This window comes from Astatotilapia calliptera, chromosome 14 (genome assembly GCF_900246225.1).
Source record: "Astatotilapia calliptera chromosome 14, fAstCal1.2, whole genome shotgun sequence".
In the NCBI taxonomy this organism is placed as follows: Eukaryota; Metazoa; Chordata; class Actinopteri; order Cichliformes; family Cichlidae; genus Astatotilapia; species Astatotilapia calliptera.
Genome location: NC_039315.1, coordinates 38,159,202 through 38,173,248, shown reverse-complemented (window position 1 = coordinate 38,173,248; position 14,047 = coordinate 38,159,202).

Genomic DNA, 14,047 nt, shown 5'->3' with positions numbered 1-14,047 from the left:
ATCACCTCTAGACTGGACTACTGCAATTCTCTCGATTTGGGTCATCGCCTCCATTGCTTGCAGGTAGTCCAAAATGCTGCTGCGTATCTTTTAACAGAATGTATGAACACATCACTCCAGTTTTAGCAAATGTACACTGGCTCCCTGTCCATTATTGTACTGATTTTAAGATTCTTTTGCTTACTTTCAAAGTTTTAAATGGTATGCCACCCAGTTATTTAAGCAAACCCCTCAACATATATGACCTCAAAAGAGCACTGTGATCCTCTAGCCAGATGCTCTTAGTACAACCGAGGTCTCGATTGAAGCAAAGAGGAGATCTGGCCTTCGCAGTTGCCGCGCCTAGACTCTGAATTAAATGGGCAGTCAATATTCGTACTTCAGAGCCATACTTTTTTTCCATTCGCATCTTAAAACTCATTTTTTTACATTGGGTTTTAATTCAAGTCCAGTTTGAGTACCATCAGGCTTGTTCTATGTTTGTTATGTTTGCTCTGTTTTGCTTTGTTTTTATGTTAATAAATTTTCTTTGCCTCATTTCATGCCTTATTTATCTGTATTTGTTTTTCCATTGTTTTCACTAATATAGAAATAAAAGTGATATTGATATTGATGTGAATGTTAAAGTCCCCAGAAAAGGGTTTTTCTGTGGAGCTGAAATCAGTCTGTTAGAGAAAGCACAAAGTGCTCTACTGATTTTCCAGTTAGCAGTTTAGAAGATGGCCAGGATTATCTCTTTATGTATAACAGGTTGATCAGTGACCACCATAGCTTCAAATATGTCTCATTTGCAGCCAGTCACAGAGACAATTTTCCTAATAAGTATGTCCAGTACGACATCAGAGGTTTCAATATTGGGACTAGCAATTTTGTTTTACTGTGCTAGCTGGTGAAAACAGTTCTTAGTTTTGGCACCAGCACTGTGTCAGTGGAAGAGATCAGTGTCACTAACTCTTTTAACTGTGACTATTCCAACCCCTTATTGCATGTGTATTATTGTAATACACATGCCAAACTAATGACCAAACTAATGCTTCTTTTACCTGTAAAAATACATAAGCTTTATCATGGTAAAATTAATGTTGCCCAGCCCTTTATTTCACTGCACACCCTGATCATTCCCTAAATCTAGGTTTGTGTTTAAATGTAATTTAAACGCTTTCATCCATTGTTGTGACAATTCACACTTACCGTATTTTCCGCACTATAAGGCACACTTAAAATCCTTAAATTTTCACAAAAATCGACAGTCTGCCTTATGTGTGAATTCTGGTTGCTCAAAAAGCTGTCAAAAAATATTTCAGTACGACTTTGGTAAGCTACGAAGCCGCACCGCTTGATGGATTGTCGGAGCATTACGGCTGCCGTAGTCAGGAGCCTCGCAGAGTGATCTGGGTCCAAAACTCCGTCCCTTCAGGTCCCAAAGTCAAACAAACAGTGCGACATCACTGAGAGTTAAAAACTGTTTAAATTCTTTCATCTTTAATAAAATGATCAGCTTTGCTGCTTTACCAGGTGTAACAATTAAGTTTAACATCCAGACATGCATGAAAACAGAATTTATTAAATATAACAGTGTTAGAAGTTAGCAGGAAGTTAGCTCGCTAATTTACACCTAAACATGATATAGCATGTTCTGACTGAGAGATTTCTGAAAAAAATAAAACGTACAGCTCTGCTTTCACTTCCAACATAAATGAAGACAGAAAACTAAACAGCAGTGACGTTTGTAGGGTTACTGAAGTTGGACTAGGTGGTATATAATGATGTGCTACGTGATCGCTGGTGACACAGCTATGTTAGCATAACATAAACACAGTGAAGCTGAAGGATGAACGCAAACTTTTTTTCCACTTGATAAAAGTTAACGTGAGGGTTCCCGATGGTTAGGGACAAATGCAGTCGCATGGCAGGATGCTGTAAACGGACCAAACTTCAGTCAGGAGAACAACTGAGATAATCCATCCACAATACAAGGTTAGTCATTAATATACTGCAACAACATGGGAATAGAGCAGCTGCGAGAGAATTCAGCATTAATGAATCAATGGTACAGAAATGGAGGAAGCAAGAATGAGTTGAGTAAAGTTTGACTTATCTGACTGTTTGGTTTTGCTTAATGTTCCTTATGTATGAAAACAGACCCGTTCATTGATAGTGCGCCTTATAATCTCCGAAAAATGCAGTATAAGTACTGTAATAGATGGCAGGGAGAAGCATTCCATATGGCCATTCAGGTTGGTTGATTTTTTGACAGGTGTATTTAAAAATAAGAATTACTGCTGTTGTCACTAAAAAGTGCATATCAGAAGTCCACTGTATATGACTCTACAGGGTTCATTTTCTCAAATACTCTCATACTGTGAAGTGTAATAGCAGCAATGGCATTTCTGACTTCTGACTTGTATGCAGGTGTAGTGTTCACTCCTGTAAAATTTCTTCATTGTAGTATCTCACACTTCTTTGCACACAGAGCTCCATTTTCTCTTCAAACTGTTTTTTACATTCCTGACTCTTTAATAATTCTCACTCCTCTCACGTTATCAACAGTCGTCCATATCTGTCTCTACTCTTCTTTCAAGCTACACCTTTGTGTCTTCCCTCTCTACCCTTTTCTTTCTCCATCTAGCTCAGTTCATAGCTATACCACTTTCTCCCTCCTTCCCACCGCTCTACTCCCTCCCCTCACTCCCCATCACCAACAGCACCAGGCACCAACCCCCCGTTCTCCCCTGTTTCCCTTTCTGCACAGCCGTCACTCTGAATTATTTTCAATGAGCTCCTTTATAGCAGGCGCCAGATCTCAGCTCCAACTCATCACTGAGCACAGGGCTGGGGGGACACGCTCTGCATTTCGATCAGCTCTGGGCCTCCTCTTTGCTATTAACCCCTTTCACACTAAACTCCACAACCTCCTCCTTCCTAACCTCAACCCCCACTCTCACATACGTACACCACAGCTCATTCTGTACTCTCTTGCAATGTTGATGTTGTCACCTCTTTACCTCTGTTTCTCACTGTGATTTCTTTACTCAAAGACAAAATCTTTATTTTTACTGTCAGCCCTGTTTACACAATTTAGTTTTTTAAATGAGCATCTTGATCAGTGTGATTGTGATAAAAAGGGATAAAAGCGAAAAGTTGACAAATCTCAATTCAGGCCATGCCAAAAGAAGGCATGCTTTTATTATCAAACTTGCATCAGAGGCAAAACACACAAAGTCCAAAGCCCAAAGCCCAAAATGTTAGCATGTTTTTGACACTGGTGGAATAAAGCTAGCCAAAGAACAAAGGCAAAAGTAGAGGAACACCTGAAAATTTTTTTAACTAATCGAGCAGCTACAAGTGTATGTACTAAACTGTCTTATAAAGCAGCTGGCTAAATTCATTTGAGGACCCAAAAATGCAGATAAACTAGTTTATTAGCGCTGTCGCAGATAATCAAAAAGACAAACTATAAAATCCAGAAAGAAAAACTGAAAAGTATGAGATACTGGAACATGAAGCTGGAAAACACACTGGGTGCTAAGAAATATATGGGGAAAGAGGAAGAGATGCACATACACACATAAAATATATGACCATTTGCCCAGTGGGCTGATGCAGCTGTGTGGTGATGGGTCTTTTTTTTCCTTCTTTGTCGACATAATCATAAAGGCTACAGGTTGGTTTGAATATCCATTGTGAACTAGCCCTACATGCACTGACAGCAGCCCATTCGTTCATTTTACTGGTACTGGATTGCCCAATCAAATCTTTTAATGCAACCGGCCCCTCCCCTACCTTCGCTGTGTGCTCGTGCAAGCTCATATGCTTGTAAAACAAAGTTTAGTATGAAAGAAGTAGCTGATACAGATGGACAAATTGAAGTGAAAAAAGTGGAACTGAAAAGCTAAAAGAGGAAAAAGAAAATTAAAGTAGAAGGAGGTGCAGAATGTCTGTTAATTTGATATAAATTGACATTTGACCACGAGCCACCGCTAATAGCTAAAGTGTAGCTTTTTATTGTCATATGTTGTACTATAAGACAACTAAGACAACAACTCAATAACGGTACCAACTTTAGAAAAACTTCCTATGATGCCAACGAGAATTTTTCTCCTTAACTTACCTTGTCTTTATACGTCACTCTGTATTTAATCATTAATTATTATCATTCTCTGGCTCTTTTCCACAGTATGTCTTTATTTTGTCTTCTTCCTCGCACCTCCAACTTTTCACCCGCTGCTTTCTGAGCCTGGTTCTGTTGGAGGTTTCTTCCTGTTAAAAGGGAGTTTTTCCTTCCCACTGATGCAGCACTTGCTCATAGGGGGTGATCTGACTGCAGGGGTTTTGTTTGAATCATGTAGGGTCTTGACCTTTTGATATAAAATGCCTCATAGCATCCGTTTTTGTAATTTGTTACTACATAAATAAAACTGAATTAAACTTTCATTCATACTAATTGCCAGAATACTTATAGCACAGGTCCAGGAGGAGGTGTGGCAGCAACTTTCCACTCAAGCTTCTTATTCAACCAAAGACCAAGACAGAGCTATTCTTCATTTGAAAGCCTGATGCTTAGCCTCATCAACCCTAGCTGGAAAACTCAAAAAACATTTTTATTTGTTATCTATCATCCACTTGGATTACTCAGAGTTTCTCTAAGATTTTTCAGACATTTTATCTGATTTAATTCTCAGTTCAGATAAAATAATTTTGTGAGTGATTTGAAAATCCATGTAAATACTAAAAGTAAAGGTTGTGTTGACTAGATTCAATTGGCTTCTTTCAAAACAAAAAAGAACCACTTTAGTCACACTCTTTTTCTGACATATGAACTAAAAACTTTATATTTCACAGTGTGAAAACCCTCTCTTGTCTGATCATTTTCAAAAAAAATTTTAAATTTACAGCAATGCATTACAAAGCAGTCGGGAATAGATTTCATCACAGTAGATGTCTTTCTGGAAGTGCTGTATCTATGAATATATTCATCCACTGTTATCTATTCAATGTCATGTGCCAACACAGTGTAGAGCAGCTACCTGAACTCTACTCACACAGAGGTTATTATCTTTCTAATGAATTTACATCTTCACTGCATATGACTCTGGATACTGTAGCTGCTCTGAAAAAGAAAGCCTCAGATCAGAAGTACTTGACTCCCTGGTGAAACTCTCAAACATGCATCTTAAAGCAGATACCTTGTAAGGTAGAGATGAAATGGCATCTCAGTGATTTAGGGGATCATCATTTAGCCTGGAAGGATTATTTTTTACTCTCTCTCTAGGAGAGGATAGACACATTAGAGGACAGACAAACTTACTGTAATTTGGTGAACTGCTGGTGGAAATTAGCAAAGCCAAGGGAGCACTAGAACTGTTTCCAGGTGGTAGGATCTGACCAGTCCACCAGTGCTTGGGCCTTTGTTGGGTCTACTCTCATTGGAGTCTTCTTGATAAAGAAACTTAGGAAAGACAGTGTTATAATATTGTGTAGATCCAATTTATGCTGTGTCAGGATGACCCAGGAAGTCCTGAAATCTGGACTCTGAGAGAAGACCTCTGGTGCGACACAAGGAGCAAAGGTGTTGAAGCTTAAGTACGGTAAACTGAAATGAGGCATCTTTGATACACTGCATACAATTTAAGACCCAAGCTTTATTATACTGTATACTTTCTCTGTCAGCAGTTTTAATGTTGTGACTATTTACTCCGTACAGTAACTGAACATTTCTGTGTCTGTGTCATTAAAAAAAGGATTATAAGCATAAAAAAAACCCATTCCATAGAATACCCATGTTGAATTGTACTAAGTTGTACAGGCACACTGAAATAACAGATAAGAGGTCTTTGATTGTAAATCTGTCTTTACAGTTTTTACAGTCCCTCCTCCCATTGCAATCGCCTTTCTCAATCTACGAGCTGTGGGTGAAACTGGCCTGCTTCCTTTCTGATTATGTTCTGCAGAGCTGTGGATACATACCACTCACTCCCTGTAAATCTGTTGAATCCTCTGGAAATTTTTTAGTTTGATACAAATGATTGTCAATGCAACTTTGTTTGGCAGTACAGTAAAATTTACACTTAAAGATACTAAGACTTTAGTCATGAAGAATGCAGAAAACGAGGGACAGAGACTTGAAGGATATTCTGTTACAATTACTGTGCATCACAAAGAGAGGGCACAATACAATGTTCATTGAAAGCAACTGCTGCTTAGCTGGACTTGATGGAACTAGTGTTAATCGCTCTTACTGTCATCTTGGCACTCTAAGGCAAGATTAAACTGTGGTGTAAAAGCTAAGTCAGGAAAGCCCCTAAAAGACTCTCTGTCTCACTCCTGCTGACAACTTGGAGCCACATGTCAACTGCAAGGCACATCTGTTATCATGAAAATTTATATTTAAGACTTCTCACTTAGTGAATCACATCAATGACCCATTGCTGGTTCTTCTTCTCCTATTATATGTAGTAGCCTATAGGAATGTAGGACAGGCAGGAGATATCTTTCCAGCAGCAGCCAACCAGCATTGTCAAGAATAATGTCTTTCGCCTACAGGAATGATTTGTCATCTACAGAGAGTTCAGGTTTGAAGCTCACTTGACTGTGCTGAATCAATTAAGTCATCCTTGGCTAATCCTAGAAGAGTGCAAGAAATTGATTTGGGATGCAGCCAAGTGATGGGTTTGACTATGGCATTGTTTATCCTATACATGTTGAGCGTTGATGTGCTGACTATGATATAGTCCTTGTACGATAAGGAGTATGATATAGTCCTTAGTAAAAACAAGGGAGCTGAAATCAGGAAGAGAGAATACGATTAGTTTTGGGATGCAGAAACCGTGAATTTTAGCTGAAGCTGAGCTTCATGACACAATAATCATTCTGACTGTGTGCAAACTAGTCTGTGTGTTTTGGATGGCCGCATCAGAAAAGAGAAGATACCCATATCGCAATACATTTTAAATTGGAAGTAACTCCATTCAAAATAACAAAAATACATATATTATATTTTTGTTATTTTAAATTGAATTATTTTCCATAACAAATGTTCACGTAATGACAATGGATAACACTAAAGTTTGTTTGGCTGAAAGCTAATCTGATCATCTCCTGAATTTGCATCACTGTCGCTATAAAACTGGAGATGCTTTCTTTGTAAAAACTTGAGGTCGTAATATTTTTTTTTATGTAATAAGGGGACATTAGGGGTCATTAAACTCTATTCAATCAGTCATATAATACTTATAATACTTACTTATCATGGATTTGCCTTTTGACACAAGATTGTATGGTGCATTTTCATTTCACTTCAGACTTCATTCAAACACATCCATCAACACCCTGCTCGTGTGGAATGTGTTGCAAAACTTGCACTTCTAACTGAAGGGTGGTGGAGGGTTGTGGGCAGAGGTGAGGAGAGTGGAGGTCAGAAAGCAGAGGACCAAGAGGTCTCATTCTTGGCTGTCCTCTGTCTTTAAAACCCCACTTCCTGGTGTTTCAACTACTCAGCCTGCTGAGTTTTAAAATTAAAATGAATGTAAACCTGTCCCATTGCTTTATTTGGGTCCACTTGTAGTCATAATATAACAAGATATACTGTATGAGTGACTTAGAGATTCCTCTCCCTCCATCTCAAATTTAACATCTAAGTAACATTGTTGGAACAGAGGGTTTGTCTTTTTCATTGGATAGTACTGCCAACAGCAAACATAGGAAATATTTAACTCATAACTCTGTGTTGTTTTTTAAATAACAAAAGAAGATCTCCTTTAAAAATGTAGATAACATGATTTTCAGAAATACCTTAAATAGGTTGCCTTATTCTTTAACAGCGTATTTCAAGTCCCACGGCTCTGTCGCTGGAGTTGCACCCTGGAGGTGGCACTGTGCTGGTTTCTGCAGTAATGTCCTGTGCTGGAACAAAAAAAGAATCACCCTTAGACACACAACATTTTTCTACTTATAATACAATATAATGTATAACAACTTGAAAAAAATCAATAAATCACTGTTGGTAGTAAAAGCTTACTTTAAAAGTACATGTTTTTTTGTTGTTATAAATTACCAGTTAACATCTGCCAGCTGTGTTCTTAAAGCCTTTATTTTTAAATGAATCACCTGTAAATGGGATTTTAAATCTCAATAAGTTTTTTTCCTCCTGCTTCAATAAAGTTACTTGAGATCTGCTGAGCTCGGGGATTTATTATACAAGTGTTTGTATGAACTCAGTAATCAGTACTGAGGAACACTCTGGTTTTGTGACTTGAAGTGTGATCTACTGATGTCGCTGAGTGACAGTGCTGTTCAGAGTGAGGGCTCAGAGGTGAACTGAGTCCTATTTTACTACCAACAGTGGGACAAACTAAATGTGAAGACGCTGCTGGAATGTGGACAGAATGTCTGTCAAATATCCAAGCTATCTCATAATGTCAGGGCAGCTCAATGATAAGTGTGTTATTGCTGGATGGCTAGTTAGCTAGCACCTTTTCCATTAGCTAAAATTGTGGTTCACTCTGGTTTTTGCTGCTGCATCTAATGGGATGAAGAGAGTTAATGCCTAAATCATGCTCCAGTGGAAAATTGTCATAAGTTACGATGTAGATTTGTCACTGAAGAACACGTGATGCATTAACCTAGTGACTAGCAGGTTCTGTTAAACAAACTCCCAGTTTCTGACTGACTGCTCTCCTCTTCTTTCATCAGTAAGTTGTCTGAGGTGCAGCAATTTCAATCCCATTCATTTCCTCATTCAAAAAATCACTATTAAAGTACATAGCATGGCAAATTAATTTTCAGAGGGTTTTTTCAAGCATTGAAATCCCAGCTAGGTATCTGTTTTTCTTTTTTTTCATTGTACTTTTTCACTACGATTCTGTTATTCTATAGACAGTAATCCAGCTGTCAGACCGTCAGCTAGCTTCCTTGCACTGAAAACATTTACTGTATGTTACTATAGCAATCACTGTTTAAATAAAACTTATCTGTATAAAACTCATAACACACTGGTCAGTGATCAATCATTTTCTGTTTTTTAATCAATCACACTGATGGAAATGTATTATTAAAGTGGCTTTTTTCATCATGTTGTCACTGTATTTGTTTACCTTTTATTTTGGATATCTGAGTTGGTTTCACCATGTTTGTTCCTCTTTTATCGTTTTGTGTGCTTTGTTTGGAGTTTTACTTCCCCTGTCTCATTATTCTGATTTGTTCCTGCTGTGTTTGCCACCTGTTTCCTCCAGTGATGGCCAGATCAAGACCAAGAAGACTTCAAACTTTACACTTAGTTGCTTCAGACAAAGGTTAATCTGTCAAGGCTTTATGTGCACACAAACCCCCTGCTGGTCAAAACCATTACTGTCATTTCTATTTGTAGTCCTATTTGTCATTCCTCTGGACTATCTTACAAGAAAACCAAGAACACAACCAAGAAAATAAATAAGAACATCTAAATCAGATTTTTTTTCTGGTTCCTTTCATTTATTTTTGATTAATGTGTGGGTAATGGTGATAAAAGTCTATCAATGTCAAAAAATGTGTCAGTATCATTTCAGTCAGTGTTTAAATAAATCAAATGGGATATGAGATGTTTCTGTTAAAACTGCTGCAGTGTTTTCAAATGATTGGACAGTGATTGTGCTTGTGAACATTGGAGTAATGGTGACTTTACTCATTTTTATAAAAAAAAAAAATCATATTTTTTCCACTGTGTTCTCTTGTCCGTAACAACCTCTCCAGCTTCGGAGAGAAGCCTTTCACATAGTGCTGAGGAAGCAGGGGTGTAAGAGTATCCCACAGCAAGCCCGCAAAAGTTAGGATATATGCAGGATACCCATAGATGTGTCACGGTAGTGGGTCATGTGACCCAGTGTTTGAGATTTTATGTGTCTAGTTAATTTCTAGGTTGCAGTTTAGTCCTTTGTTTCTTAGGGCGATCGTGGCCCAAGAGTTGGCAGTTCGTCTTGTAATCGGAAGGTTGCCGGTTCGAGCCCCGGCTCTGACTGTCTCGGTCGTTGTGTCCTTGGGCAAGACACTTCACCCGTTGCCTACTGGTGGTGGTCAGAGGGCCCGGTGGCGCCAGTGTCCGGCAGCCTCGCCTCTGTCAGTGCGCCCCAGGGCGGCTGTGGCTACACTGTAGCTTGTCATCACCTGTGTGTGAATGGGTGGATGATTGTGTATAGTGTAAAGCGCTTTGGGGTCCTTAGGACCAAGTAAAGCGCTATACAAATACAGACCATTTAGTTGTTTCTGTCATCTCCCCCTGTACTGTCTACCTGTCATGTTTCATGTCTGTGTGGTCCTTGTTATCAAGTTCGTGTCATGTCTATGTTTCCTGTTTTATTTTGAAAGAGTCTGGTGTTCTTTGTTCATTGTATTTAGTTTCACTGCCCCTGTCCTGTCATTAGGGTCATGTGTGTCAGCTGTTCTCCCACATGCATTTCCACTTCTCCTAATCATCCCTGTGGGTATTTAGTCTCTGTGTTTCAGTCAGTCTGTGTCGTGTCGTCCTTCCTACCTTCCCTCTGGTCAAGTTAAGTGTTTTTCAGGATTGTGTGCAGTTCTTGTTTGCTATTTGGTTTATGTTGTTTTTCATGCACCCGCACGATGAGGTTCCGTGCAGGTCATGTTCATGTCTGTTTCATCACGCCATCTGGTTCATAGTTTCCTTGCATCTGCACAGCATCTGTTCACAGTGATCATAGTTATTCCTTTCAGTCATGTTAGTGTTTTTCCAGTTTAAGTTTCTGGTTAGTTGCGGTCTCTCCCCCTGTTATGTTTTGTCTACTCCCCTCTGTATCAGGCCAAATAAAGGCTCGCTTTCTGTTTAAGTTCACTCCCGTCTCCTCTCCTGTGTTCGCACCTGGGTCCACCACAGGTCTGTCTCCACAGACAGTGACAACATAAGGTTTTGTTGTACTCTAGTTGGCTGGCACACAACAAACACTAGGAATAAAAAAAATAGCCGTTAAAAAAGAGAGAAATAAAATTATAGTAGTAAAACATTTCATCATTTACAGGCATTATTTGTAATACTTTATTAAGAGCGACCAGCACAAAGTGTTACTATACAGGGTGGAAACCCCTCTCCTTTCTGCAGTTTCCATGAAAACAGCTTCTCTACACGCTATGCGGTTCGTAAAGACTTCCTGGATTTCTCGGCACACACTCTGAAGCCTCAGCACACTATGTCCCATCAATAGTTTCCTCCTCCCTGAGTGTCTATTAAATATCTGTGTTTTCCTTTGTTCTTTGTGGTGTGTTCCCCTGTTCTGTCTTTCCACTCTGTTTCCTTCTGCCCTTCACCATATTTGCTGCATTTTGTTTCCTGTGGATTTCCAGCAATAGAGTTGAGATTTTGACTTCACTCCTGCTTTCCTGAGTCCTATATCTAAGGAATGTGTAGTTTTCTGCTTTGCTTAAAAGGACCAATGTAAATATTAAATAGAAACATCTGTGGTAGCTTCTGTTTAATAAGCAAGAAACAAAGCTGCAAAATGCAGAACTGACTGTTTCTATTTCATAACATATTAATAACCCTTTAAAACAAACTTAAAGAATAGTGATGACTACCAGAAAACACCTGTGGCAGTTTCTGTGAGCTGGATTTTAATACCATGGAAATGATGGAATGAACTGGAAACACTTATACAAAATGCTAAACCACCTGTTTCAAACAGTTTCTTAATATTTAAAATTAAATGCTATTAAACCTAATAAACATGTATTAATCAAAAGCTATAGCTGGAAAATAACAATACATGTCAGAGTTTAAAAGTTTAAAATAAAAATACATATGGATACATTAGATTTGCATGTGAGTGTAGATGACCCTCTTTCACAGCATATATCTTGTCTGGATGACAAAAAATAATATGCTAAAAATATTTCAGCAGAAAAAGGTCATTGAATACATAAAATATCCACTACACAAAAATAAGATGTCATCAACGTTCTCCCACTTATCCAGTTCAGGGTTATGCTCTAACCATCCAAACACTCAGCCTGCAGCAAGTAACAGCAAGCCAACCGCTTGTATACTGAAAAGACGAACAATGTTAAAGTAAGTATGATGTAATTGGCAGTTGTTTGAGCAACAATTTCACAAATATGGATCAAACCCTGCACCAAATAATTTGTGTATACAGTAACATAATTATTTCATCCTTTTCTGCCCAAAATAGCATGTGGTAACACACTGGAATATTTAATGTCTGTCATTAGAAATAAACCACTGCTAATGCTATTCACTGGGAGTGAGTATACCCAACATGTTCTCATTCCAACGCATAAAATACGGACAATTGTGACAAGTCCTCGGTATGTTACACGTTGGGAATGATAATGCTCTGCAAACACACCTCTAACCCCCAAACCTAATCTGTTGAACTACTTAATTTTGGGGGGAATACTATAAATAACATTAGTCACATTATATTAGTGTTATATGAAAGTATTACTAACCACAGCTATATCTTTATCCATGTTTACAATAATAATTCTCAGCTTATATCAAGGCAACCTTACTTTTTATTACTACTTTAAGTAATATTACCTATTAAGCTAAAATTAGGTACTCTGCTGGTAGTGTAAGCTAACTAAGTGGTTTATGCAAGCATGGATGTATGAAGAAAGCCAAAAAGGAGGCCAAAAGTGTCTTAAGTTGGCAGTTGGATGTAATTTTCCTTTCTCGTTGTCTTCTGGAGAACTGGTGCCAGAGGAACAACCTCCTTCTAAACGTCAGTAAGACAAAGGAGCTGATAGTGGACTTCAGCACTAAGCAGGAGAGGAACTACCAGACCCCCGTCATCAACGAGTGCCCAGTGGAGAGAGTGGACATGCTTCAAATACCTCGGAGTTCACATCACGCAGGACCTGTCATGGTCCTGTCACATCAACACCGTGGTGAAAAAGGCCCGACAGCGTCTCTACCACCTCAGACGCTTGAGAGACTTCCAACTGCCCTCCAAGGTGCTCAGGAACTTTTACTCGTGCACCATAGAGAGCATCCTGGCGGGAAACATCTTAACCTGGTTCGGGAACAGCACCATGCAGGACAGACGAGCTCTAGAGAGGGTTGTGCGGTCAGCTGAGCGCACCATCCGCTCCGAGCTCCCTGACCTGCACTCAGTCTACAGCAGGCGGTGCTGGACCAAGGCCAGGAAGATCGTGAAGGACCTCAGCCATCCCAACAACAGACTGTTCTCTCTGCTGAGGTCAGGAAAGCGATTCCGCTCCCTGAAGACCAACACAGAGAGACTGAGGAGGAGCTTCTTCCCGCAGGCGATACGGTCTCTCAATCACACCACCACACAGTACTGATCCACACATACAGTTCTTACACACACACTGGACTTTCTGGACTTTGGTTTTGCACAACACTGGTCACTATATTCTTCATTTCCGGTTAATACTTGTACAGCTGCTGTTATTGTGTATATATTTATTTATATTTAGATTTCTTCATACATTCTTATATAGTTCTATATTGTGTATTTTGTTGTACAGTTATTTTATTTTCAACTTTAATTTATATATTTTATCTTATTCTTCCCAGTTAAATTTACCCTTCATTCTAATTTGTGTTGTACAGTTATTTCATTTTTAACCTTAATTTATATTTTATTCCTTCCTAGTTAAATTTACCCTTTTTAATTTTTCATATTTATTTCCTATCTTATTCATAGCCTTTTCCTTTTTTGTTTTCTTTAGGTCACGAGCAGTTGTCCAAGCATTTCACTACATATCGTACTGTGTATGACTGTGTACGTGACAAATAAAAATTTGAATTTGAATTTGAATTTGAATTTCATCCAGGAATAAAATAGAAAGTGCAGACTCCCAGTACGAGTTAAATAGAAAGCGTTAGTTTAGCATTTTGCAGATATGTTTCCTGCTTATTACACAGAAACTACCACAGATGTTTCTATTTAATAATCCAGAGCATTAAACATAATATTTACATTACTGCTTTTAAGCAAAACAGAATCTTGGTTTGACCACGTTATCCTTAGTAACCTGCACACTATTTTACTTGTGAATTTTAAAAAACAGACTGTTC